Genomic DNA, 27,925 nt, shown 5'->3' on the forward strand with positions numbered 1-27,925 from the left:
ATATTTCCAAGAGCATTCTAAATGATGGTGAATCAGGTACCCCTTGTGAATTTAAGGATTTTATCAAAGGAAGTATGTGGTTTAATTTTATTAAAGGGAGGATATATCCATGATTATCTTACATTCAGATAATCACTGTGGGACAGAGGATCTGTGGATCCAATGCTGAGTGCACTTTTGCAAGGTCTTGTGGGTAGCCTTGAGCTGAAGGGAATAAAAATGAAAATGACAAAAGTATGATGATAAGACTCAGATTAAAAGCAGAGGCAATGTCTTCCAAAGAAGTCAAACTTCTACGTCAGCAAACAGTAGAGAACACTTATTTTCAAAGCACCAGAAAACGTTCATGTCATCATGTTACCTTATAATATGAAAGTGAAAGTGAAGTCACTCAGTTGTGTCCAACTCTTTGTGACCCCATGGACTATAGCCTACCAGATTCCTCCATCCATGGGACTTTCAAGGCAACAGTGCTGGAGTGGGTTGCTGTTTCCTTCTCCAAACCTTATAATATGAGGTGAAGTCTATATCTACCTTTTGTGTTCTTAAATATTTTTGCTCAAGGTAACAGACACATGCAACAAGTCTCCATTGGTAATTTTCCAAGACGAATTTGCTTGTCTAAACATGGAATTATCAATGTGTCCTAACAATTCCTACTTAGATCCTGTATGTGCCACTTGCCACTAACGTGAAAGTGAAAGTCACTCAGTTGTGTCCAACTCTTTGCAACCCCATGGACTGTAGCCAGCCAAGTTCCTCACTCCATGGAATTCTCCAGGCAAGAATACTGGGGTAGATTTCTATTCCGTTCACCAGTGGATCTTCCTGATCCAGGGATCAAACCCTCGTATTCTGAGTCTCCTGCATTAGTAGGTGAATTCTCTACCACTGAGCCCCCTGGGAAGCCCAAGATCAACTTCCATGAGATTACTAAGAAAGTACAAAAACAAATTCCATTAAATGAAGGCAATGGAAAAAAAGAGAAAAGATCTTTGAGGATTTAGGACAAGGGTCATCATGATGATACTCTGCAAGTTAAAAGAATCCTTCTTTATCTCACAAGCTAGTCCACCTTATCAACAAACAAGACAATTTGTCACTAGAATTGTAATACAAATTAAATCATAAATTTAACAAGTGTTGGAGATTTGTCCAACACTGAATATGCAAAAGATAGATGGAAGAGGACTGTGATAATAAATAAGAACATAAGGATGGAGGATATATTTCAGCAAACAAAAAGCTTAAACTGGGAAAGTCACCTCACACTGTCAATATTAGAATTGGGACCATCACGGAATCTGCCAGTGTGCAAATACAGGTCCTCATCAAACTTGCCAAGTTGAATAAGTGATAAAATGATGGTCACATGATGGGTATGAATCCATCTCCATCAACCATCTGGATGTCTATGAAAAGTGACTTGAAAGAGTGTCTAATTGACATATGCCAATAAAAGATTACTAACTAACTGGGGATAGGCATCAAGAATCAGCAGGGCAGAAGCCGATTAAAATTCATCCTCAACTTGAAGACCAGGCAGGGGTTATTATTAATTTTTTCTGTTTTTCAGTTTGGATCTCAGCACAACTTTTATATTCCCCCGACGGCAGTGATCCAAGAAGGTGCATTACCACTTTTATTAGACATACTCCATCCTTTGAATGGTTTTGGCTCTGAATGCACCCTAAGGTACTTAAAGCTAACATGTTAAGTGGTAGGAGATGAGAAAAGGAAAAACAAAGGGGCCAGGCAAGGTTTTGCTGGATCAGTGTGGATATTATTAGGACCAGGGACAAAATTGTGTAAACTGAGGCTGTAAACACTACCTATCTACCTAGTCTTGGAAATCAACCCAAATAATGCCATGTGGGAAGCATCAGGCATTTGGTCACTCAGTTGTGTTTTGACTCTTTGTGACCCCATGGACCACAGTAGGCCAGGCCTCCCTATCCATCACCAACTCCCAGAGTTTACTCAAAACTCCTGTTCATTGAGTCAGTGATGCCATCCAATCATCTCATCCTCTGTCGTCCCTTTCTTCTCCTGCCTTCAATCTTTCCCAGCATCAGGGTCTTTTCGAATGAGTCAGTTCTTCACATCAGGTGGGCCAAAGTACTGAAGTTTCAGCTTCAGCATCAGTCCTTCCAATGAATATTCAGGACTGATTTCCTTTAGGATGGACTGGTTGGATCTCCTTGCAGTCCAAGGGACTCTCAAGAGTCTTCTCCAAGAGCACAGTTCAAAACCATCAATTCTTTGGCACTCAGCTTTCTTTATAGTCTAACTCACATCCATACATGACCCCTGGAAAAACCATAGCTTTGACTAGGCAGACCTTTGTTGGCAAAGTAATGTCTCTGATTTTTAATATGCTGTCTAGGTTTGTCATAGCTTTTCTTCCAAAGAGCAAGCATCTTTTAAGTTCATGGCTACAGTCACCATTTGCAGTGATTTTGGAGCCCCCAAAATTGGAATTGAAATAGCTCAGCTGAAATTCCACCACCTCCACTAGCTTTGTTTGTAGTAATGCTTCCTAGGGCCCACCTGACTTCACACTCCAGGATGTCTGGCTCTAGGTGACTGATCACACCATTGTGGTTATCGGGGCCATTAAGATCTTTCTCGTATAGTTCTGTGTATTCTTGCCACCTCTTCTTAATATCTTCTACTTCTGTTAGGTCTATACCATATCTGTTCTTTATTGTGCCCATCTTGGCATGATATGTTCCCTTAGTATCTCTAATTTTCTTGACGAGACCTCTAGTCTTTCCCATTCTACTGTCTTCCTCTATTTCTTTGCATAAAAGCATATCATATATTAAGTTGAATTTAGCAAGGGTAGCAATATCTCCAATTAGGATCAAATCAGTCACCTGCTTTGAAAGTAATTAGTTCTTTAGCTGGGTTTACACAGAAGAATCCAGGGTGTGTAAGCACACTTAACTTATATTCTAGGTCAACATGTTGCTTTGGATCTAAATGTGACATTTCAATCAATCAGCAACAATTATTACCCATTTGCCTAAGACTTTGTGTTTAAAGATATATAAGGAAGATCTTGGGGAGATCACGATCTAATTGAGAAAATAGGAAGACAATCACTCTTATTTTTTAAAGGCAGCCCATTATAACTTAGTTCTTAACTATATATTAGACAGTGTACATTCTTTAAAATAGTTTGAGGAAGGTGACTGCAATGTTGGACTAGAGGAACCAGAAAAACCTGAGTTGCAGAGGAAAGAGCTGAATGAAGACTTGATCAATAGGATTTGATTAAGTAGAAGGGGGAGAATATTTTAGGCAAGGGAAACCACACAAGCAGATGCAAGGAGAGAGGAAGAGGGGGGAGGTTTCTTTTTTTTCCCTTTAACTGTAGTGAACAAGCACTTCCTCACCTCTTGACTTTCTGCATTGTTTTAATAGCTATCTGTGAACTAGTTAAATGATGAATAGGCCCAAAGGAAAAGGTGGAGCATACAAATGACTGATAGTAGATTTTTTTTAAAAAAAGAGAGAAAATCATAAGGAGTTGTAACCATGAAAGAAAAATTAAATTGCTGGGACTATATAATAGATTCAAATTTTCAATCACGAACTGATATATGCAAAATCGTAACTTATTTTTCTATAGTCAAACATAATTTCTATCATTAAGCTCCCATTTCTGCTCTGAAGCAGAAAACTGATATCAAGTTGCTTTCAGGTAAATTTCTTCCATTCAAGGCACTTCTCAGTCAATTCAGGTGGATAATGCAGCTGTATTCAGATTTTTTAAATCACTCTCAGATTTCATTCTCTCTCTCCTTTCCCCCATATGGATTCAAACCTCTAGAAATATTAAACAACTGCCATCACAAAAGCAATAACAGAGAAAAAGAGAGAATTTCTATTCTATAGTCTCTTTATGGTTATAGCATAAGCAGACCTTCTGTGAGATGTACCCTGTCTTGTATGATCTTCAGACACATCCCCTTCATGCTGATGTCCCCTGGGGTAACCAGTCATCCGGCCAAAGATTTGGGTTGATGGTCTCTGTCCCAATTACTTTACAGAGGTGTCCTAACTCCTGCCTTAGCCTTCAATTTATAGATCCAGTATGATTACCTGGGGTTGTGACTGCAAAAATGTTGCCTGCCACATTAGTAAAGAAGGGGTGCTGCAGCCATCAAGCCACTACATGCCTGCAGACGGTAAGCCCAGAGGGAACTCTGGATAGAGATGAACTGGATGCCCACTGCCAAGCCCTCAGCTACTGCATTCACCCCCAACTATGTACCCTGAGGATACTCAGGATGGAGTAAAGCAGGACACTGGCCTTAGATAGTTAAGGTGCATATCAGAGCAATGATTTCAATGACTCTTTGCATCTTCCCATACATAGAAAAGTGCTAAATTCCTTAACTTGATATATCCAGTTTTCTTTCATTGACGTTCTAACTACCTTGTCTTTGTTGCAAAAACTCCTATAATATTCTGTCTCTTCCCTTTCCTCTTCAGAGCAGCCCCTTAGCACTATTTGAGAGTCTGCATCCTGGGCTTAAGTCCTCAGTTTCATCAGACAAATAAAACATCATTCTCAACTTGTAGGTTGTGCATTTCTGTTTCAGTTGACAGGGTCTTCCTGATTCATACCTTCACACTTTTCATTGATGTCAGTCCTCTTTCAGCCCTTCTACACCTTTCCTATGGCTTTGGAAAGTCAAGCTATTCAGCTAGCACATCCTGAAGCCCTGGAAGGCTTGGAGTTGCCAGCAGACATTCACTTTGCTCTTAACAAACCCTTGAGCCTCTCTTCTCTAGAATGCTTCATTATATTAGGAGATATATCAGTTATCATTTGCCCATCACCAGCTGAGTTGCACAGGTAAAGCTCTTCTAAACACTGATCCTGCACATATTTGTCCAACCATCATGCCAAAATACCCAAGGGAGTGGTGCAAACAATGTCACAAACCCAGTAAATGCCCTATCCCCTTCTCTACTCCTTCCCCTGTGATAAAGGAATATTTCCTCTTTATCAGTAAACAAAGGATGTCACAGTCATCCAAAGGAGCCTTCCAATGTGATTCGGTGAGCCCCAAGGACACTCAGGATGTGAAAACACAGGATACTGGTCCCGGACAGCTGAGGTATACATGAAAGGGATGATTTCAGGGAGACTCTTGCATCATCCCATACATAGAAAACTGCTGAATTCCTTAACTTGGGATATCTGGTTTTCTTTAATTAACAATCATCTTTTAGTGTTCGGACTACCTGTCTTTTGTTGCAAAATTCCTCCCCTTACCTCCTTAGAGCAGCTTCTTAGAGCCATCTGAAATGCTGTCTCTTGGGCTGCAGTCTTGTTTTTCCCCCAATAGAACTTCACTTACAACTCATTGTGCAAAATTTATTTCAACACATGATTGGAGAATTTATAATTGACTTTATTCTAGAAGCCGAGTAGAAGGAAATGGGACCTACCACACCTATTCTCATTTCTAATTTTTGCTGCTTTATAGCATGCACCTTACAAAGTTAAACATAAGAATTATGGCGTATTTATTATTCCTCCTCTTGATAGTTCAAAAAAGGTTATTAGCTACTAACTGGAAGAGTGAGAAAAAGGACAACATACAATAAAATTATAACTCACCAATCAGTTTACCACATGTAGGATGTTTAATGTCAAAAAGTAAATAATAAAACTGAAATGTAATGGTAACTTAAGACTCAGGCAAGCTTTGAGTATGATCTCTACTACTCCGAGACAGGAGTAATAGAAATCTATTCTATTACTATTCTATTAATTTGCTTATTCATTTATCAGTTTAATAATATCCATCAGATATGTATAAGTGGCAAGGTGCCTGGATACATCAGCAGCAAGCTTCCTGCTCTGTTAAATGAACATTCATAATGGGTAAGATATGCAATAGACAAGTAAACCAATAATTACTAACAGTTGTAATTGCTGTTACAAGTTAATGTAATGAGAATTTGGGGATTAAAAATTCTGGAGGTGGGGATATGTTAGACTGGTGATTAGGATGATAAGACTTTTTTTTCTCTCATTAGTTTTTAATCTAGTCTGGACTTTCAAGCCAAATGTGCCTGAGAAGGCTGTCTGTTTACTGCCTTACTGAGCTAGAAATACAACTAATGAGAATAGGCTCCACAGGCCTTCTTCTTCCTGAAATGGAGCTCGAAAATGCTTGACAACAAGGAGTGCTCTAGACTCCTGTTGTTGTGCTGCTTTTGTGAGAGTTTAATTGCTTTTGAATGCATATGAATGTCAATTCGAACCAGGCTAAATACGTCTTCTTGGAGACAGAGCATTTGGTCTTTCTTTCAAGTTCTTTTGTTTGCTTGAATCAGCTTTGTAGTTTAACAGATGTTTTTGGAGGAAATGGAGACATAAGCTTTTATAATGCCGAAAATTAAATGAGAAACAATACTCTTCCTTTCATTTTTCCCCAAAACATGCAATCCCGCAGAACTGGCAACCCACCCACACTGCAGAAAATTTCCACTGTTAGAGGGTACACCTTACTAAAATGAAAGATATTTTTTGCGTGTACTCAGAGTTCATAATATATGGTTCATTCTTTGGGGAGATACATAATTGAATGTGTAAGTGATTATCCCTTTAGCCTTGAGGAAGGATAGTGTTTCTTACATTCATAAAATCTTCTCCCTTTAATTAAAAATAAAGTAAAATTACCACAGGAATAGGAATGCCCAGATTTTCTGTGTCAACCCTACCCCTCCAAACTTCTGCTCTACCACATAAGCAAACTCTCGTCCCACCTCAAGGAACCCACATACATACACACATGCTCTCCATGCTTCTGACTCTTATTCTTATATGATGCTTTCTATTTAACTGTGATGCTCTCTTCTGACCCACATGGAACAATGAAAATTACTGACATGCTTCTACATTACTTGTGCCCTTGCTTCTGCAACATGACTGCAAAGTTCTTAATGGAAGAAAATAGAATACAAAAAAAGCATCAGCTTTGGGCTTCCCTAGTGGTTCAGTGGTTAAAAAAAAAATCCACTTGCAATGCAGGAGACCTGGGTTCCATCCCCGGGTTGGGAAGATCCCCTAGAGAAGGGAACGGCAACCCACTCCAGCATTCTTGCCTGGAGAATCCCACAACAGAAGAGCCTGGCAGGCTACAGTCCATGGGGCTGCAAAGAATCGGACACAATTGAGCTACTAACACTTTGGAATCAGACAAACCTACTCTAATTTTAACTCTATAACTTTCTACACATGTGATTTTGGACCAGTTCATTAACTTCCACCAGCCTTGGTACTCAATTCTATAAAATTTCCTTCCATCTCTCAGAAAAGGCTCTGCCTGTAAGTTTCACTTTCAGATAGATCGATCTCTGGTTTTGTGTGTGAGATTGCTAAGGTAGCCCTGGATTCTATATTCACACCACCTCAAGTCTGTAAGAAAGGACAGAATATCCTGCCAAGCAACAAAGATTTATGGTAACTTATCATGATTATGTCACACTTCTGCAGCTGAACATAGCACATCAGTCAGAGAAACACCACTTGTTGACTGTGTTACTTCACATTCTCCACAATTAGATCTGGGAGTTCTGTGAATTCCACCAGAAGCACACAAGTACAGAGCACAGAGGAAATAAGGAGCAATTTTTCCTTATTTGGTGATGTGCAACCAAGTATTCTTTTGTAGTTTGTTTTTATTTTTGATAGATGGAATAGACAGAGAAAGTATAGAAGAGAAAAATGTGAAGAGAAGGCAAATATCAGAGGATATTACAGGTAATAAAAATAAATATGACTTGATAAAAGTTTGATTTCATGTTAAACAATGTTTACTAGGTTGCAGTATTAAACACATTTTTATGGCAGGTTATATTCAAAGAATTTGAAAACCAGTGTCCAAGTGGAAAATCCAAATATTGTCAAAGGAGATATGGATGCTAACAAACCAAAATCTATGAAAATTTTCTACAATAGGAAAGATTATAATAGTGGGGAAAGGCAGAGACATCACTTTGTCAACAAAAGTCAGTCTAGTCAAGGTTATGGTTTTCCCAGTAGTCATGTATGAATGTGAGAGTTGGACTATAAAAGCTGAACACCGAAGAATTGATGCTTTTGAACTGTGGTGTTGGAGAAGACTCTTAAGAGTCCCTTGGACTGCGAGGAGATCCAACCAGTCCATCCTAAAGGAGATCAGTCCTGGGTGTTCATTGGAAAGACTGATGTTGAAGCTGAAACTCCAATACTTTGGCCACCTGATGTGAAGAGCTGACTCACTGGAAAAGACCCTGATGCTGGGAAAGACTGAATGCAGGAGGAGAAGGGGATGACAGAGGATAAGATGGTTGGACGGCATCACTGACTCAATGGACATCGGTTTGGGTGGACACCGGAAGTTGGTGATGGACAGGGAGGCCTGGAGAGCTGCGGTTCATGGGGTCACAAAGAGTCGGACACAACTGAGCGACTGAACTGAACTGAACTGATATGTATTGAATACTTTTAGGACTAATCTTTTGATTGGCATGCCTCTTGTCATTGAATAGAGTTTAATCACATTCCCTAGAAGGCAATAGTTTATTCTTCCATGGGCTAGAATTTCTGAAGGAATTGTCAACATACTTGAGTGAAGTGTTAAATGGCACAGGATCTTGAGTGCCCTGTGCTGAGGCTGGCATAAGTAGCTATTCCAAAGTCAAAACCAGGTGACTCTGGCAGGCAGGGCTGGGCTTTGGCAGAATTAATTAAATAAGCAGTGCATGTGTTAACATCACCTCTCTACCCAGGTTATACACACTCCTTCCCCTGGTAATCTACTGTTTCCATTAACCTGAGCCAGGAACTGACCTCCAGGTTTAAACGCCCTGTTGATTTTCATAATAGATGTCTACAAAAAAAAAACTCACTGGAAAGTAGCAGAATTTACTCAGCTGGAAGGGACAAGAAAGGTGAGGGAAGAAAGAAAGGAAGGAAGGGAGGGAGGGAAGAATAAAGGAACAAACAACGATGGAATGGCAGACCTTTTAAGTTTTTCTGGATCATACATACTTAGAAGAAGAAAATGACACTTGGAATAAATACAGCTTTAAGGACACAGCTAGAATTGTCACATTACATAAAGACCTATACACACGACCCAAATGAAAAATCACATAAAATTAACATTGACCAAAATCACCTTGCAAAGTGTAGAATAATATAGTCATAGTGAAATACAAACACAATGGCAGCATACATTTTGACTCTGCAGTCATTAGCAAGTATCAGATATATCACACACTCACAGTGTGTGTGACTGTATTTGTGCGTGTGTGTGTGTGTGTGAAGGGTGCCAAAAATAACCACACAAATCCTGAGTATGTTATAGGAAATGAGAAGCATCATCTAACTAGGTTATGAGCAATCACTCCTTGCTCATCCCCTCCTTTCAGCAGAGAATACAGCGATGTGAATCATGGTATAATGAATAGCTTTGTGGCTAAACTAAAGCAGATAGTCAATCTACCTATCTTCTTTAGTCATCTATATCACAATCCTTTGCTTTTGTGTAGCATTTAATTAATTTTATTTCATTTAATCATATAAAATTAAAGACTGTCAGAGCTTAGTTATTCTAGAAAACATGCTGCCAAGTCCATATATTTTATAAATAGAAAACTAAGGCCTGAGAAGTTAAGAAAGATCAGACAATATTTTTAAAAAAAAATTATGTTAGAGCCAGAACCAGAATTAGGTGCAATACAATGACTAATGTGTGTCAATTATGCCCTTTCTGTTGAAAAGGACAGTGCAAGTGGCAGTGTTCATGGAGTAATTTGATTGCTTTGAGTGGAAGACAGTGGAATATGACTCAAGAGTGGTCTATTGGTCAGCCATGGTCCAGCAGAAACAGCAATAATCAAAAGGAACAAACAAGCTACAAAGCAATTATCAAGAAAACAATTTTGAACAAGTGTCTTGATCAATGTATTGAATCTCATAACAACTGACCAGACAATTATGAGTGTAGCTTTCGTTAGGACTGAAACACCTATCAGTGATTCACTGGTTGTCCTCCAGTGAGGAAAGAAATGAACCTGAGGAAAGAAATGCACTCACCAGGCATCAAAATGACTTTCTTTATCTCTTAATTGCATTTGAGTTTTGAGGCGCAATAAATAAAATCATAATCCTCAAAGCATTAAATTTTAAACAAAGCCATGAAAATTGCACACTTCATTCAATTTAGGGAAAATTGCATCCATATAATGTGTTTATCTTTCATCACGAAACACATACCAGAAAGCTACCTTGTCTGATGTATGATTTCAAAATTTATGATCTTAAAATTTTGAGTACCTGGTCTGACATCCTAAATAAAGCATATGCAATAGTCAGGAAAGGAGCAAACTTCTGGTTATAAGATAAATAAGTCCTGGGGATACAATGTACAGCATGGTTACTACAGTTAACAATATTGTATTATACACTTGAAAGATGCTAGGATAGTTATCACAAGAAAAAGGAAATCTGGAACTCTGTGGTGATGTATAGCAATTAAATTTATTATAGTTACAGTTTTGCAGGATACACAGATGTCAGATTGTTGTATGTGTATGTGGGCTATGTTGCTTCAGTCATGTCTGACTCTTTGTGATCCACTGGACTGTTGCCTGCCAGGCTCCTCTGTCCATGAGATCCTCCAGGCAAGAATATGGGAGTGGGTTGCTATGCCCTCCTCAATGGGATCTTTCTAATCCAGGAATTGAACTCATATCTCCAGTGTCTCCTGCCTTGCAGGCAGGTTCTTTATCCATTGAGCCACCTGGGAAGTCCTAAATTGTTGTATACTTAAAACTAATACCATGACATATGTCAGTTAGATTTCAATAAAAACAAAAAGAGGCTTAACTCAGGATAATTGCAACTGGTCTTTTCCCAACCTGGGAAATGAGAGATGTTCACCAGGCAGAGCTAGAAAGAAACACATATATACCAACACCAAATAGGTAGCAGGCAAATTCTAGAAACTTTTTTAAAGTGATCTTACCAATAAAAGAAGCAAAGGCTAACAGAAAGCTTCCTATGTAACAGCCAGATTAATTTGTTAAGAAACATTCATTGTACTGTGGAAAAGGAAGCAGGCATCAAAAATTCAAAGAATTATCACTGAAAGTATTCTTTTTCTTCCAATTTTTTCTTCTTTTCAAGTTGGAAACCCAATAGTATTAAATATTTAGGGATGACATTTCTTCTAGACATACAAAAGACCACATTTCATGAACACAATGAAAAAGGATAATTCTTAGAATTATAAATAGATGGTCATTTTTTTGGTCTCTGTTGGTGGTGGTAAAATTATTCAAGGCCCAATAACTTTCTGCTGAACCTCTCTCTTCATATCTGGGGGATCTTTCAAACATTAAATGTACATCTGAACTCTCACAAAAAGCTTTCTCTGAAAAAAAATCCAGTCATCATTACCCCCATCTTCAGTTAGGCCCTGGGAAGGAAACCTCAGAGGACTCACAGTGAAATGATCCTTTTTCATTGGTTGTTGATGAAACTTGAAAACTTTCAGCATAATCCCAGAGAGGTTTTTGCTTCTATTCCGGTTTGAGGACAGAGTCACACGTTCCAGGGGCTCCATCTGAAATCATGTGCCTGTGCCCCCACACTTCACCCTGTTTAAACTAAGTGACATGCATGGACTCTCCACAGGTATCTGCTAACCCTTAAGAGCTCACCAAGTTTCTACTATGTTGCAGTTTCAGTCTATACATTTACTGGCAACACATACAGATGAGGCATGACCTTGACCCTCCTGTTGCCTAGAGCATAGTTTTAACTGTAAGGTAAGTAAACTTTCAATGTGAAAGAGTTGATCATTCTAAGTTATCTACTGGACATACAAGTAGTTAATGTTATAAACTTTCAAAATAAGGAGACCCACATACAAAAAGGAGGTGGTGGAGGCAAGAAGGAGAGGAAATTTAAGTTGCCCCATTAAAGTTAGAAATTGCTGTCTCACTCCTGTAGATTCCCTATGGGACTTGCCAAATATACCTGCTTGTAGCCTACACATCCAGAGCTATATCTTCCTTTAATACATATGCATATATATACATATATACCCCCAGGCTTATATTACAGCTTTATATTGAAAATCATATAATATATATGTATGTATATGTAAATGTATATATGTAAAGTCATATGTATATATATGTGAATACTAATTCAAATAAATCACTGACATGATGGACATGAGTTTGAGTAGGGTCTGGGAGTTGGTGATGGACAGGAAAGCCAGGCGTGCTGCTGTCCATGGGGTCGCAAAGAGTCAGACACGACCAAGCAACTGAACTAAACTGAACTGAATTCAAATAAAAGTCCTAGAGTTCAGCTGCACTTCTGTAATATTTCAGACCTTATCGATCCCTGAACACTCGGACAACCCAATTCATAGAGTGCTCTAAACAAGTATTGTTCACCACGACAAATATTTACTGTTGAGTTCCTACATATGTCAGACATGACAATGTATAAAACATTTCCTCTTTCTCGGTGACCTTACTCAAAGAGGAAACAGAGAACTTCCCTGTGACATACAGTGGTAGAATATGCAAGTAGTATTAGGAGAGCACAGAGGAGGGTCACTAAGTCCAGTGCAGTTAGAGGAGTAAGTTGGATGGATAAGATGGTGGGAAGGATAGGGGCTTTGTGGGGGAAAGAACAGCAAGAGCAAAGCCGCCACACTTTCTAAACAAATAAGCAAACCAATGAATGAATGATGTGTGAATGGATGATGCATGAATGAATGATGTGTGAATGGATGATGCATGAATGAATGAACAGAACAGAACTCTGAAAGGGAAGGATACTCCATGAAGGGAACATAATATGTGAACAGGTACCACAGAGATAAATTTAACAAGATTAGAAATCTTAGCTAGAGGAGCTTCAGGAGAAAAAGCAGAGAACTTGATTGAGGCAAATTGGGTAGAGTTCTAGCTCTCTGATTAAAAGCCTGTTCCTGAAATACTGCTGATTCTTCCTTCTTCCATCTTATTCTTAACCCAGGAAAGCTGTTTTCAACTCTCTGCGATCCCATGGACTGTAGCCCGACAGTCTCCCCATTCTTAACCTACATAGCCACTATAATTTCAGGACTGGGAGTCTGAAACTGACCAAGCTTGGCTCTGTCTAGGCCAGGTCCATTAATCTACAGAGTGTTTAGAACTGTGGTTAAACAATGAGAAAATGTATAGCAGTCCTTGACTACAGAAATGTCATCAGCAGCAGTATGCACACATATAAATGCACACACGTGGGTATCCTTCTTCCTCACATGTACATACTAATTACTCTTTGGGCAGCTACAGGCTGAAGGATCATACTTCAGAGCAGAGACTACTAATGCCAGAAGATCTAGAGAATTTGGCCTCTTTCCTACATTTTATATGAGGCCAAGAGTGAAGAGACTTCAGATCTGTGTTGCAGCCATCAGGGAAATCCAAATAGACTCTAAATCCTATCAAGCTAGGATGTCAAAATGATGACACCTCCAGGGATAATGTGGATTGCAATTTGCCAGGGAACTACAATGCAGTTGATTGATCAGCACTGCATAGTGGTCAGAGCAGAGGATTTGGAGCCTCATTCAACTTTTTATCAGCTATGATTTTGAGGCATGTTGTGTAACCGATCTGAGCTACTCTTTACTCATCTGATGAAGGTCACAAAATTGCCTTTTGAATGACAGATTCAAGAGACTCTAAGCCCTCTTCTACTGGTTGTTTACAAAATACTTCCTTTCCCCTACTCTGGCTTCTCTTTTTTTTTTTTTCTTTTTTTAATTTTTATTAGTTGGAGGCTAATTACTTTACATCATTACAGTAGTTTTTGTTATACATTGAAATGAATTAGCCATGGATTTACATGTATTCCCCATCCCAGTCCCCCCTCCCACCTCCCTCTCCACCCGATCCCTCTGGGTTTTCCCAGTGCACCAGGCCCGAGCACTTGTCTCATGTACCCAACCTGAGCTGGTTATCTGTTTCACCCTAGATAATATACATGTTTCAATGCTGTTCTTTTGAAACATCCCACCCTCGCCTTCTCCCAGAGTCCACAAGTCTGTTCTATACAGCTGAGTCTCTTTTTCTGTTTTGCATATAGGGTTATCGTTATCATCTTTCTAAAGTCCATATATATGTGTTAGTATACTGTAATGGTCTTTATCTTTCTGGCTTACTTCGCTCTGTATAATGGGCTCCAGTTTCATCCATCTCATTAGAACTGATTCGAATGAATTCTTTTTAATGGCTGAGTAATATTCCATGGTGTATGTGTACCACAGCTTCCTCATCCATTCGTCTGCTGATGGGCATCTGGTTGCTTCCATGTCCTGGCTATTATAAACAGTGCTGCGATGAACATTGGGGTGCACGTGTCTCTTTCAGATCTGGTTTCCTTGGTGTGTATGCCGAGAAGTGGGATTGCTGGGTCATATGGCAGTTCTATTTCCAGCAAAATACAAAATACAAAATACTTCCTTTCCCCTACTCTGGCTTCTCTTAATTACCCTGTCCTTGCCCAGTTTTCTCTCAGGCAACTCTTTGTTTCTTTCTCTGGCTCAGTTTTCCCTGCCCAGTCTTTACATGTTTGTGTAATCTGGAGCTATAAGGGTCTTATATCTCAATATCCCTGGGGAATTCCATTGTCTCTGATGCTTGTGAGAAAGTGCTTCCTACACCTTCAGCTCCAAGCTTTGCCTCATGTAACTCCAGACTCCTATATCTGAATCCCTACAGGACAACATCATAAACACAACTGACATAAAGCAGAGTAGAGTTTATACTTAGTCCCACTCTTCTTCCTGGTGTCACTGGAGCAAGTGAGCAATTAGGAACAAAAGCTGAGTGATGCTGGGCTCACATGTCACATTTGGTAAATATAGTGGATTGAAAGGCAGAAAAGGAAACATGATTCAAAAAAATCTGGGAAAGGAAATAAGAAAATCTGAGGATCAATGAGGACAATTACAACAATGAATGGGAGTACTTCAAATGCATGAAAATCCATCATATTTAGTTTTCTAAACTCCCTGGTCATCTTTGAGAGATGCTTTGGAACCTAATGAAAATTTGTAAATAAAGGAAAGAATCAGGTATTTCTCCTGTTTTTCCCAAAAGGAATATACCTCAAAGGAAATAAGTTGTTAATGAAGTAAATTTTCTCTCTTTCCAGGCAATATTCTAGCTATTGAATAAAGAAAAAATGAAAGAATTAGACTATTACTATGTCACATATAAGGTACAAAACAATGGACTAAGATGTTGATTATCAATGGCTGCTAACATCACAAAAATAGAGACAGGTAGATAGGATGAAACCTATAAAGAAAACAAATGGTTCTACTTCTGAATTATTCCTATGTAAAGATCAGAATTTGAATCTGATCAACTCTCCAACTTATAGGAAATAAAAGGAACAGAGGCAATGCAAACAACAATTTCTGTGGTAAATGTTACAGGAAAATATAACCTGGTATCTTAAACAAATAACTAGTAAAGGAGGAAAGAGATATGGAAAGGAAATTTTAAAACAGATCTAAGGAATACAGCAACCAAAGTCAATGTTTATTTTTTTATTTGGAGTCTTATTGCTCAAACTATAAATTATAGATGACGATAAGGTGAAAGAGGAGGAGGCTGGGGTGGTGGTGATGATGATAGATCAAGATGTGAGAAAACTTTAACATATGCTATCTGGAAATTTGCTGACTTAAGAAATTATTGATTATTTTATATGCATGAAAATGGCAGTGAGATTTTATAAAAGATTATCTTTTAGATAATCATACTGAAACATTTGGTATGTTTGGACTGCAAGGAGATCAAACCAGTCAATCCTAAAAGAAATCAATCCTGAATATTCATTGGAAGGACTGATGTTGAAGCTGAAGCGCCAATATTTTGGCCATCTGATGCAAAGAGGTGGCTCATTAGAAAAGACCCTGATACCAGGAAAGATTGAAGACAGGAGGAGAAGAGGACAGCAGTGGATGAGATGCTTGGATGGCATCACTGACTCAGACATGAGTTTGAGCAAGCTCCAGGAGTTGGTGATAGACAGGGAAGCCTGGCATGCTGCAGTCCATGGGGTTGCAAAGAATCAAACAAGACTGAGTGACTGAACTGAACTGAACTGAAATGTTTACAAATGAAATATATCTGAGATTTATTTCAAAAGAATCAGAGATGAGGAGAAATGAATGAAGTATAGATGAATGGTTAACTGCTGAAGCTAGAAAGGGGTATACAGAGTTTTATTAAACTATTCTCCCCACTTTTGTATATGCTTGCCATTTTCCATAAGGAGAATTTTAAAAGATATCTGAAAGTGTTTGATTGAGTAAAGGTTCTGATGCATCTGGAGGCTTGTCATAAATTCACTATTAGGTTAGAAATCAAATTTAGGATGTGACCAACCCTGATATCAAAGGTGACTACAGTTAAGTTGGGAACATAAGAACACAGTATAATATGGGTTTCATAGTGCACCAGGGTCATTAAAGAGAAAGAGATTTTGCCAAAGAGTAATTGAGAGGTCTTTCACCCCTCAAGTCAACATACTTGATTAAAACACTCTTGTATCATAAGAATCATCTCGAGTACTGATTAAAAAGACAATTTCTAGAATCCAATCAAGAACCAATGGGGAAGGAGCTGAAATGTTACAGGTTTAACTAGTGCTCCAAATATTCACCATCATAATTTAGGAATCAAAGTGGTTTCTTTCAAGCTGTGTGTGTATGCATGCTAAGTCACTTCAGTCGTGTCCAACTGTTTGTGACCCTACAGACTGTAGCCTGCCAGGCTCCTGTGTGCAGGGTATTGATTCTCCAGGCAACAATGCTGGGGTGGGTTGCCACGCCCTCCTCCAAGGGATATTCCCAACCCAGGGTTATCGAACCCAGGTCTCTATGTCTCCTGCATTGGCAGGTAGGTTCTTTACCACTAGTACCACCTGGGAAGGCCTAATTTCAAGGTACAATATGATATTCCAATGTAAGTGGTTAGAAGTTGGAGGCAGTTGGACTAGGATTTGATAAGCAAAGAGTAATACAGGTTTGGGAGTTATTTTCATAGATTTTCAAAAATAATTCAATAAAGGTTCTCAACAAAACCAGGGGATGGTGCGACAGAACCTCCAATGGTTAAAGGACACAACTGACAATTCTGGGAGCCAATCACTCATAACTCTCATCCCTAATGTCCCAACTGATTGTGAACCGCACACACAGATAAGTAACTAAAGCATCAGCTGTTTCGGTGGCAATGAATGAAAGAAAGCAGTCTGAATCTGATGCCAAAATGCAGGTGCCTACTCTTTCCCTGGTAGGATTAAAGTTAAAGCCCTTCAGGTAAAGTGTACCTGATAAATGTGCCTGCCCATCTGAATCTTCAAGAAGTTCCCTGGCCTAATCTTTCTACTGCTGAGGAGGTATGGATTAAGGTGATGGCTCTTCTATTTGATCAAGGAGTTAGACATCTAGAGAGAAACAGAGAGTGGGTCCTATTTCTTGTTTTTCTAGCATCATGAGTGTACTTGGTCACAGAATGGTCTAATGGATATCAAGTTCTCCTCTGAGAAAGAGTAATTAAGTTACAGCAAGAGACCAGAAATGTGCTACCCATTGGCCACAGCAGGACTTAAAGATTAACATTATTTCCTATAGGCACTATTTGTGTAATCTCTCTATCCTTCATTAATGTTTGTTCAGTTTCTAGAAAATGATGCAACAAGCTCTTAACACAACAGAGAACAGAAATTAGTTTTCCAGGTTTATTTTGGTTACTTTCTAAGAGCAACAAAAGCAACATGAAGGTGATAATTTATTGGAAAAATATCATTAATTAAAATTTTTTTTTCTATTTCTTGTTAATTAAGACAATACAAATTATGTGCTCAAAGATGACCTGGCATATAAGTCATATATAACCATATATAAGTCCCTAATAAATGTCTGTTGTTGTTGTTGCTGAATCAGACTTGTTATGGGATATAGAATTTGTGATGAATTGTTTTAGAGAAATTAGGTTACTTCATTAAACCTAAGAATTATAATATTTAATTAGAATTTTAAAATGCTAATTTGCCCTGTAGACTCTTGAAAATATATAGACATAGGCATGGGTACTACATGGTTTTAAATATACTTTGTCTTACTAGCAATCAGTAGAAAGTGCTAGGGTTTGGAATTTAAAACAGAGTTTAAATCTGAGCTCTACCAATTACAGTCTGTGTTGCTTTAAGCTCATTACTCGACCTCTCTGAGATTCAAATTCTTCATCTGATAGGTAATAGTTCCCTTGGCTATAAAAAAGGAATGGTAATATTACATTCTTCAAGGTGTTGTTGGAAGAATAAATGAAATCACATTAGTAAAGTGTTCCCCTTAAAATACAATGCTCATATAGTGTTCTAGAATTTTTAAATGCTCTTCAACACATAATCTTCTCATTTGAACTACTTATAATACTATAACTAAGGTGGGAGAGACAACTTTATTTACACTTTACAACTATGAAGATCAGTATTCAGTGAGTTATTGCTCTTGTTCAGTCACTAAGTTGTGTCTGACTCTTTGCGACCCCACAAACTGCAGCACTCCAGGCTTCCCTGTCCTTCACTATCTCTCAGAGTTTGCTCAAACTCATGCCCATTGAGTGGGTGATACCATCCCACCATCTCATCCTCTGTGCCTTACTTCTCCTGCCCTCAATCTTTCCCACCGACAGTGTCTTTTGCAGTGAGTTGGCTCTTCACATCAGGTGGCCAAAGTGTTGGAGCTTCAGGGTGTTACTTACTGTATTAGTCTTCTACTACTGTGTAATGGTATTACCAGGAACATAGCAGCTTAGAACAACTACTTGCTGTTTTTGTGGATCATATGTCTGAAAACTGCTTATCTGTGTCCCCTACTAAGGGTATCACCTGCCTGCAATAAAGATGTCACCCAAATTTGCAGCCTCATGTGGATTCAACTGGGATAGAATCCACTTTCAAGTTCACTCAACTGTTGAAGGAATTCAATTCTTCTGGTTGTGGGACTGAGGGTTTTAGTTTCTTACTGGCTACTGCTTAGCAGGCTCCCTCAGCTCCGAGAGGCCATTCACAGTTCTTGTAACATGTAGTTCCCCAGTATGGCTACTTGTTTCCTCAAAGTCAGCAAGGGAAAGAAATCCCATCAGGTCGAGCACTATGATGTTATGCAATGTAATCATTTAATCTCTTACATCTCAACACTTTGCTGAATTTTATTTGCTAAAAGCAAGTCATGGAAATGTGTACATTCTAGAGAAAGGGATCACACGGGAGTGTGGACATTAGGAGGTAGAGATTATAGCATCACCTTAAACAGTCTACCTGCCACATTTACCCAAAGTCATATTTTTAGGGGAAGAATCAGAATTACAGCCCAGTACTTCCAGTTCATATTTTATGCTACTTTCATTTATGAATTCATTAAAATTTCAGGAAATGTTTAACAAGTATCTACTATATCCAAGGAGTTATTCCATGTAAATAAGGGCTGCGATAATGAATATGATATGAAAACTTATCCTCAAAGAACAGGGACTATAGAGTGTGCCAAAATAATTATTCCACAATGATAAGAATGTTGAGAAAATAAAAAAATATTTATAATTAGGAAGGCAAAAACTAGAAAAGTAGTTACACTGAATGAAGAAAAATATTGGGTTTTTAGAAATGGAATAGGTGCCGAGAAAAACTATAGCTTTCAAGAAAAAAGTAAAAAGTTTCAACTTTGTTTTATAAGCAATGCATAATAGATTTTTTCTTTGTTTTTCAATATTTGTTTTTGAAGAAAAGTAATATGCTTAATGTGAGGCTTTGGTTATTCTGAAAATAACACTGCTGAAAATATACTAGAAGCAAGTCACAGTTAGCTTGGCCACAATTGTCACTTCCTGCTCAAAGACATTTTCTAAATATGAAAATAGAATTTTGTGAGTGTTGACTGTTTCAAAACTCTGTGATGTGCTCCATAAAAAACTCCATGATAAACACTGGCAATGATACAACAGCTATTTCCCCTTACACGTCTAAGAGCAAGAACATCTTAAGCTGTTATAATGTTAAGCCTTATCGGTGGAGGTATAGAATTGAAAGGCTTTAAGCTGGGGAAAGAAAAATGATTTAAGGGTTTAGATGAATTGCACAGACCTGTAAAATGGTATTAAATCAGTTCTGAAAAGATTTGAAGGGGACACAGCACCCTGAAAGTGTGTTATACTTTGGTATCATTAACCGACGATTGGACAACAGAGAAGAGGGAAATGTGAGATGAAATATCAGAATCACACAAGACACTTCAAGTCTTAAGAGGCATGTGAACCAGGATAAGATGACGACTAAGCTGCTGTTCCTTATCATACTGATACTGATCACTGTAACAAACCTTGCTTTCAAAGCAGAACTTCCAAAGCCAGGGACTGATAGAGGAACTCCAAAACAATATTTTGTTTTAAATGTCTTGGATCAATTCAAGAACCCTGTGGCTGTGAATAGTGAAGATCACAAGGGAAATCAGACTGGAAATCTTTGGAAACGTAGACTATCAGTAAGGGAGGAGGCAAGGACAATATTCAACAAAGCTAATTAAGCAATTATTATTCTAACCTCTATGCCAATGCCTTCGTGGGGCCTCTTGGTGGCCTAGGGTCCCCATCTATAGTGCTACTGGCATCCAATATGATTGTTTTCAATGCTTACATAATACATTTTCCCATCAGGAAACAGGAAAACATTTCAGCCAAAGATAATGACTAGTTTATTTTAAATCCTTTCTTTCTACACCTGCTAAAGATGACAGTGGTGAAAATGGGTACAAAAGATAAGAGCTGATTCTTCCTGATGATCCTGTATTTCTGTCTGTTCTGTTCTAAATATTGGGTTGGCCAAAACTGCTCACTCAGGATTTTCCAAAAGATGTTACAGAAAAATTAGAATGAACTTTTTGACCAACTCATTTTTCATGTCTTATTTAACTTAGAAGAACCCTGTGAATCCATTTTTAGAGATGAAACTGAGATCTAGAGAGGTTACACAACTTCTCCAAGCTCACAGAGCAAGTAAGGATAGTTCCAGAACTGAAACTCAGCCAAAGGGCCCAGGGACCCACACTCGTCTCCACCACATTCCAAAGACAGCTGCCAACAATGCCACTAACCCCCCTTACTTGTTAGCAGTTGGAGAACAATGGGTCACATGTTAAGATTCCTGATTAAAAAAGAGATGTGAATCATTTCTGAGTAATTGAACTTCAGGTCTGGAAATTCTAACTTTGACCTACAAAAATGTTTGAGTCACCCTGTTCAGAGACTCCAGCTCTGTGTCACTTCAGAGTACGAGCCTCTGCACTTCTGTTCTTGGCTGATTCTCAAAGCCAGATGCCTGAGTAGCAATAAATGCAGAGGATACAAAAAAAGATGCTATCACCCTTCCCTGCTGACATTTGAGGTATTTCAGTTACGAGCAGTGATACATTCTCATTTAAAAGGAGGGAGCTGAGAGTACTAGTTTTAGTTTTTACAATGCCATAAGAGGCAAATAAAGCCAACATGTTTTGTTGTGGAAGAGAATTCTGTTCTGTTTAGCTGCTAAGTCATGTCCAACTCTCTGTGACCCCCTGGACTATATAGCCCACTAGGCTCCTCTGTCCATGGGATTTTTAAGGCAAGAATACTGGGGTGGGTTGTCATTTCCTCCTTCAGTGGATCTTCCCGACCCAGGAATCAAACTCAGGTCTCCTGTTTGGCAGACAAATTCTTTACCACTGAGCCACCTGGGAAGCCTGGAGGAGACTTATCCAATGTTAATCAGTCCAAAAATGAATGCCTGACATTGCAGGCCCTCCCAGGATAACCTGTTATGTCCGATCTTTTCCCTCTACTAGAGACTGACCTAGTCATTGATTAATCAAGGGCTCATTTTTCATAGATTCCCATTTAGTACCTGGAGCTAATATGACACTTCAATTAACTACAGAGCACCTAAAATTCTACTCCCTCGAGTGTACATCTACTTTCCAAGAGCTGGTTCCTGCTTGTGGAAGCCGATTCTCTATCTGGGATGGCTAGATCACATGAAAGGAAGCCAAAGTCAGGCTTGAAGTGAGTCAAAGCAGGTATCTGGGAGTCAACACACTTGCAGCCAGAGAAGGGTGTGGTCAGGTAAGAGAATGCATGGAGACTTGCCGAGATGAAGAGGATATTGGTTAGAGCAGACAACAGATGCTGGGATACTCTAGGTCAGGAAAGCAAATCTCAAGGTATAGTGATGCTGTAGAACCACATTTCTCAAAATTTAATGTGCATAAGAATCACCTGGAGATTTAGCTAAGATGCATATTTGGTTCAGTAGGCTTCAATTCTGCATTTCTAATAACTTCCCAGATATGCCCAGGCTCCTGGTCTGTAGATGATGCTTTGAGTGACAAAGTTGCAGAACAAAGAGACAGATGCGTCTCTCTGGTACTGTCTAGGAGATGCTAGGAGGCATGCCAGTTTCCTAGCAGAAGTGAAAAGGCTAAAGCTCAGCTAACTTTTCAAAGTGAAAAGTGAAAGTCACTCAGTCATGTCTGACTCTTTGCAACCCTATGGACTATATAGTCCATGGAATTCTCCAGGCCAGAATACTGGAGTGGGTAGCTGTTCCCTTCTCCAGGGGATCTTCCCAACCCAGGGATGAAACCCAGGTCTCCCACACTGCAGGCAAATTCTTTACCAGCTGAGCCACAAGGGAAGCCCAAAAATACTGGAGTGGGTAGGCTATCCCTTCTCCACAGGATCATTCTGACCCAGGAGTTGAACCAGGGTCTCCTGCATTGCAGGTGGATTCTTTACCAACTGAGCTATAACTTTTGAGGGGGACACAATTACAGGACTTAATTCTCAAAGCCAAAGTGTAATTCAGCTGGCTGTAGGTAGTAACCAAATCACTGGTGGTTAAAGAACTTCTGTGCTGGACCTGGTTCTTGTGCAGTAGAGCTCCAGTCCTTTGCCCTCTGTATAGAGAAGGTGCTGGGGAGAACAGTAAGCGCAGGGGTCTAGAGTCACATAGTGTGCATCCAGGTGGAGTTTCCATTCTCTACCTTCCATTTTGCCTTGGCCAAAGTTTCCTTTTCTGTGAATCTTTCTTTCTTTAGTTATGGAACTGTCAGTTGCTCAGTTGTGTCTGACTGTTTTCATTCCCACGGACTACAGCCCACCAGGCTCCTCTGTCCATGGAATTCTCCAGGCAAGAATACTGGCATGGGTAGCCATTCCCTTCTCCAGGGGATCTTCCCAAATCATCGATTGAACATGGGTCTTCTGCATCGCAGGCAGATTCTTTACCATATGAGTCACAAGGGAAGCCCTTCTTTAGCTATAAATCTGTGGAAATAATACATCTGCCATATTAATCAAGGAAGGCTAATCACTTTAAGAAACAAGTCCCAAAATGTAATGGCTTAACATAATAAAACTTTATATTTTCTTCCATAACAGTGTGATAATGGTATTTGGCAGGTGGTTTTTGTGGCTCTGTTCTCTATATCTTCAGGGTGCTCTCATTTCAGCCAGTGGACAGGGAAAGGATATGGAGAAGCACACAGGAGGACTTTATGAGGCTGGTTGAGAAGCAGCATGTGTCAATTCTATGTGTGTTCTATTGACTAGAACTTAGATACCTGGCCCCACTTTGTTTCTGGGGAGGCTGAAAAAACATATCTTTGTGGTCAGAACAACAAGGAGATGAGTTTGGTGGATGTCTATCCTACGCTTTCTCAACCAGAGGATTATGTCTTAATGCCCTATGACACCCATGACATGTAATGAATTAACTTTTCTATGTGTGTAGACTGGAGCCTGCTATGTACTGTCCTTGAAGAAGTTGATAAAATCATCACTCAGATAATTTTCTGCAGTGCTTGGCCAGTCTTTCCTAAACCTGAAAAAACTTGAAGGTGGCCAGAAGATCAAATGAGACAACATATGTAAATATTCATAAGCTACATAGTGCTATGTGAATGAAAGCTGCCACAGAAGAGAAAAATATGTGAATCAGGCTGGGGTGGGGGGAATTCAAAGCACCAGTCATTGGAGAGGTACCACTGCACTGTGCAAGACTATTTTCTTTTGTAATATTTTATCTATTTATTTTATTGTCTTTCAGACTTTTATTTAAGGGCACTGATCCATGACGGATTTTAGATCTTGTTGAATGCAGCCACTTCCATAGATTGTACATACTCATCAAAAGTAGAGATCTGCTCCTCCAGTATGTCTGTCCCAACTTTGTCATCTTCAACTACACACTGTATTTGAAGCTTTTTAATGGCATACCCAACCGGAACTAGTTTAGAAGAGCCCCAGAACAAGCCATCTGCTTGAATGCTTCTGACTCACTCCTCTAATTTTGCCATATTGGTCTCATCCTCCCAAGGTTTCATATCTAATAAGATGAAAGACGGCGACAAGTGCTGGTTTTTTGGCTTTCTTTGACTCATACTGGGCAAGGCGTTCTTCTGCTAGCCTCATGGCTTCTTCACTTTCCTCCTCCTCATCAGATCCAAAGAGATCCATGTCATCAACATCTTTACTATCTGTAGCTCCACTTTCTGTGGTGTCTTCCACATTAGCAGGGCTGTACTTGCCCAAAGCTTTCTTCACTCCTGGCAGGCTGGCCTTTCCTTCTCATAAGATTTGATGTGATTATACCAACAGAGGGCATGGCACAAGTCAGCAGGTGGTGGGCCGGAGACAGCTCAAATACTGCCTCATCTGCTTGCGATGGCACATCCCCCTCTATGTAACTCTTGTCCGCCAAGACAAGAGTTGCAGTCACTGAGAAGCTGGAGGCCAGTGGGGCTTTTCAAGTCTCCAACACCCAAGGCGACGGCTAATCTAGAACTGGGAGGCAGTGGAGAAAAGAGGTGTGCAACCGGTCAGCACTAAGCACTAAGAGGAAAATAGGCCTTTTGTAATATTCTAAACTTCCCGGTTTATCTGATGACCTCTCACCCCTCCTGGACGTCTCCTCCTAGAATCACATTCTCCATAAAGCTTAAATGAAACTTTCCCTCTAGCCCAGTATGTTACTAATTCCACTATAAACCCTAACCAGCATTATGCATTTCTCAATTAGCATATTGCATGTGTGCAGTTATTTATTTATACACTTTCCTCCCACTAGGAACAGAAGTCACTTGTATTCCTCCCTATTTGCTGAGCACATATTGTATTAGGCATTTAATTCACATGTTCTGAAAAGCTTTAGATGTTCTGCCAGAGCAGAAGTCTGTGGTCTGTCTGGACTAACTAGAGGCTATGTACACATGCTCAGATCCTGAGTTTCCAGCACAGGGTCCCCAGGAGCTATATTGTATTTCTTATCCTGATAAAGTTCATTTTTGTTGGTGCCATCCTTAAACTAGTCCTTAAACATCCTTAAACTAGACCTGGAGAAAAAAAACAAGCCATGGAATTTGGGTCCCTATAATTGTCAGACATAGTGATGAGGACTTCAGAGACTGGTCTAAGCTGGTGCAAATGATCCCTGAGGACTAAGAGAGTTTTCTCAATGCTCCCCAAACAATAATTCATAGACATCTACATCCAGCAATAAATTTGAGTACATGGTGGCTTGTATATGATGGAGGAGTACATTCTCCCATCACTCCTTCTTGTCTGAGGAAACAATTATGTTTCCCAGGATGGTTTGGAGCTACGGTTTGCATCTCTAGAAGAGTTCTGTGGAAAAGATGAAGATAGAGGACTGCTTTCTCTATCACTCACTGCTGACTAAAAGAGATGAGATATCTGTCTTGCAAACCACCTTTCTCAATTTAGTTATGCCACAGAATCAAATAAATGTGTGTTTTATCTACTTAATCTCATGAATTCTATGCAAGCCTAGCCCAGTGGCTGACTGTGACAAGCCATCAGAAATCTCTTTTTAATTTTATATTTCCCCATTTCACAACTGCTTGATAAATGATTGTATCTGACAGCATTTAATCCATGTAAGAGTGATCACTGGCGATGAGGGCTTTGGAAGGATTGTCTGTATACTGTCCTTCTTCTTGTGTATCCTTTTACCTGCTTTTTAATCAGCAGATACACCACACACTGACAGAGTCTTTCATTACATGCTCTATTCAGGGCTTCAGTACTTTTTACTGCTGGTACATGATAAACAGTAAAGATGCGTCCCCTACTAGAAAAACAGATTTATTAATAAATAGCTGACACTTTGTACTTCTGCAGAATATCAAAGCAATTAGTGACAACAGTACAATGATTTTCAATACCTACAGAGTGAAATATCATATTGATTCAAGCTCAAAGCTTCCTCTAAATAACAGCTAAGGAATTGTCTATTGCATCTGGTCAATTCTTTTAAAGAACAGGCGGTAAAAAAGAAAATACATAGGTAAAACTGTTTCGAATGGTTCAACTGGATATATCAGCCAATTTGCCAATATAGAGGAACTAGTGGACTATGGCACAGAAAATTATTTTGGTTTCTTTTTTATCTTATGTTTACATATAGGTGCATGTACATTTGTATGTTCATATATGCATTTTATTGACATGTTTGTGTATATGTATTTTACTCACATATAAACAGATGATAAAGTTCACCGTTTTTGGATTTCACATAAAATTGAGATATTCATTGGATTTAAAAGTAAAGGGGGGTTCACTGTGGGGAAAAATGGAATATTTAGATCATGAAACCTTAGATTCACAAAGTCATGGGACTATGAAGCAGAAGAAATTTAAAGAGATGGACTAGTCTAGTTTTTTCCCTGGAGAAATACAATGTTCTTCCTACCCCCAACTTGTCATGACTCAGGCAATATTACAGATGAAACATTGAAGCCAGGAAAGAGAACCTGATTATCTAGCAAATAAAAATTTGTGATGGATCAAGAAATCTGCCATCCCCAGTTCTCAATGCATCCCTCCAAAGAGCTTGCTTCATTCATTCATTCATTCATTGAATGCCTACCAAGTTATGAGCACTATTCTAAGTGCTGAGGAGGCAGCAGAGAATTAACACAGCCAACATTCCTGCCTTCGTCGCTCTTTTGCTGGACTCAAAAGAAAGAGATCATAAATAAGAAAGGAAATGGTATTTTAAGAAATGAGCAATGCCATGGAGGAGAGCAGGGCAAGCCCATTGGAGCACACAGAGGGATGGGGGAATGGACTGCTATGTTTTGAATACGATGGTCAGGCAAAATCTCATTTTTTTTCTTTTTTAATTTGAGTGTAATTGCATTATAATGTTGTGTTAGTTTCTACTGTACAACAAAGTGAATCAGCTATATGTACACACATATCCCCTTCCTCCTGAGCCTCCCTCTCACCCCCTCCACCCACCCCTCTAGGTCATCACAGAGCACCGAGCTGAGCTCCCTATGTTACAGAGCAGCCTCTCACTAGCTGTCTATTTTACACATGGTAGTACATATATGTCAATCCTAACCTGCCAATTCATCCCACCTTCCCCTTCGTATCCTCCTCCCCTGTGTCCACATGTGTATTCACTATGTCTGTGTCTCTATTCCTGTCCTGGAAATCGGTTCATCTGTACCATTGATAAAGTGATGAATAAGTAAGGACCTGAAGAATGAAAAGATGGGAATCAAGGGGCTCCCTGGAGAGTGACCCCAAGGTGGAAGCACACTTACTATGCTCACACGTGCAAACTGTCTGCTTATTTTCCCTGAGATTTATCTATTACATTCTATTCCTTTCAACTTCTTCATCAAAACTGTCTTTTCTTGTTTTCCGCTGGAGACTAAGATAGCTCCACAAATCATCACCTGCTTCCGTCATGGTT

At 39.3% G+C, this 27,925-nt stretch overlaps 1 long non-coding RNA gene and 1 pseudogene across 1 annotated transcript in view; both read right to left on the bottom strand.

The window, feature by feature from the left end:
• The window catches only part of LOC110140023 (uncharacterized), a 316,293-nt gene that overhangs the window by 68,479 nt on the left and 219,889 nt on the right, over nt 1-27,925 (bottom strand). The gene's annotated exons all lie outside the window — the stretch shown is intronic.
• On the bottom strand, nt 24,282-27,921 carry LOC110140042 (elongation factor 1-beta pseudogene; annotated as a pseudogene).

Source organism: Odocoileus virginianus, chromosome 2, assembly GCF_023699985.2.
Source record: "Odocoileus virginianus isolate 20LAN1187 ecotype Illinois chromosome 2, Ovbor_1.2, whole genome shotgun sequence".
Classification (NCBI taxonomy): domain Eukaryota; kingdom Metazoa; phylum Chordata; class Mammalia; order Artiodactyla; family Cervidae; genus Odocoileus; species Odocoileus virginianus.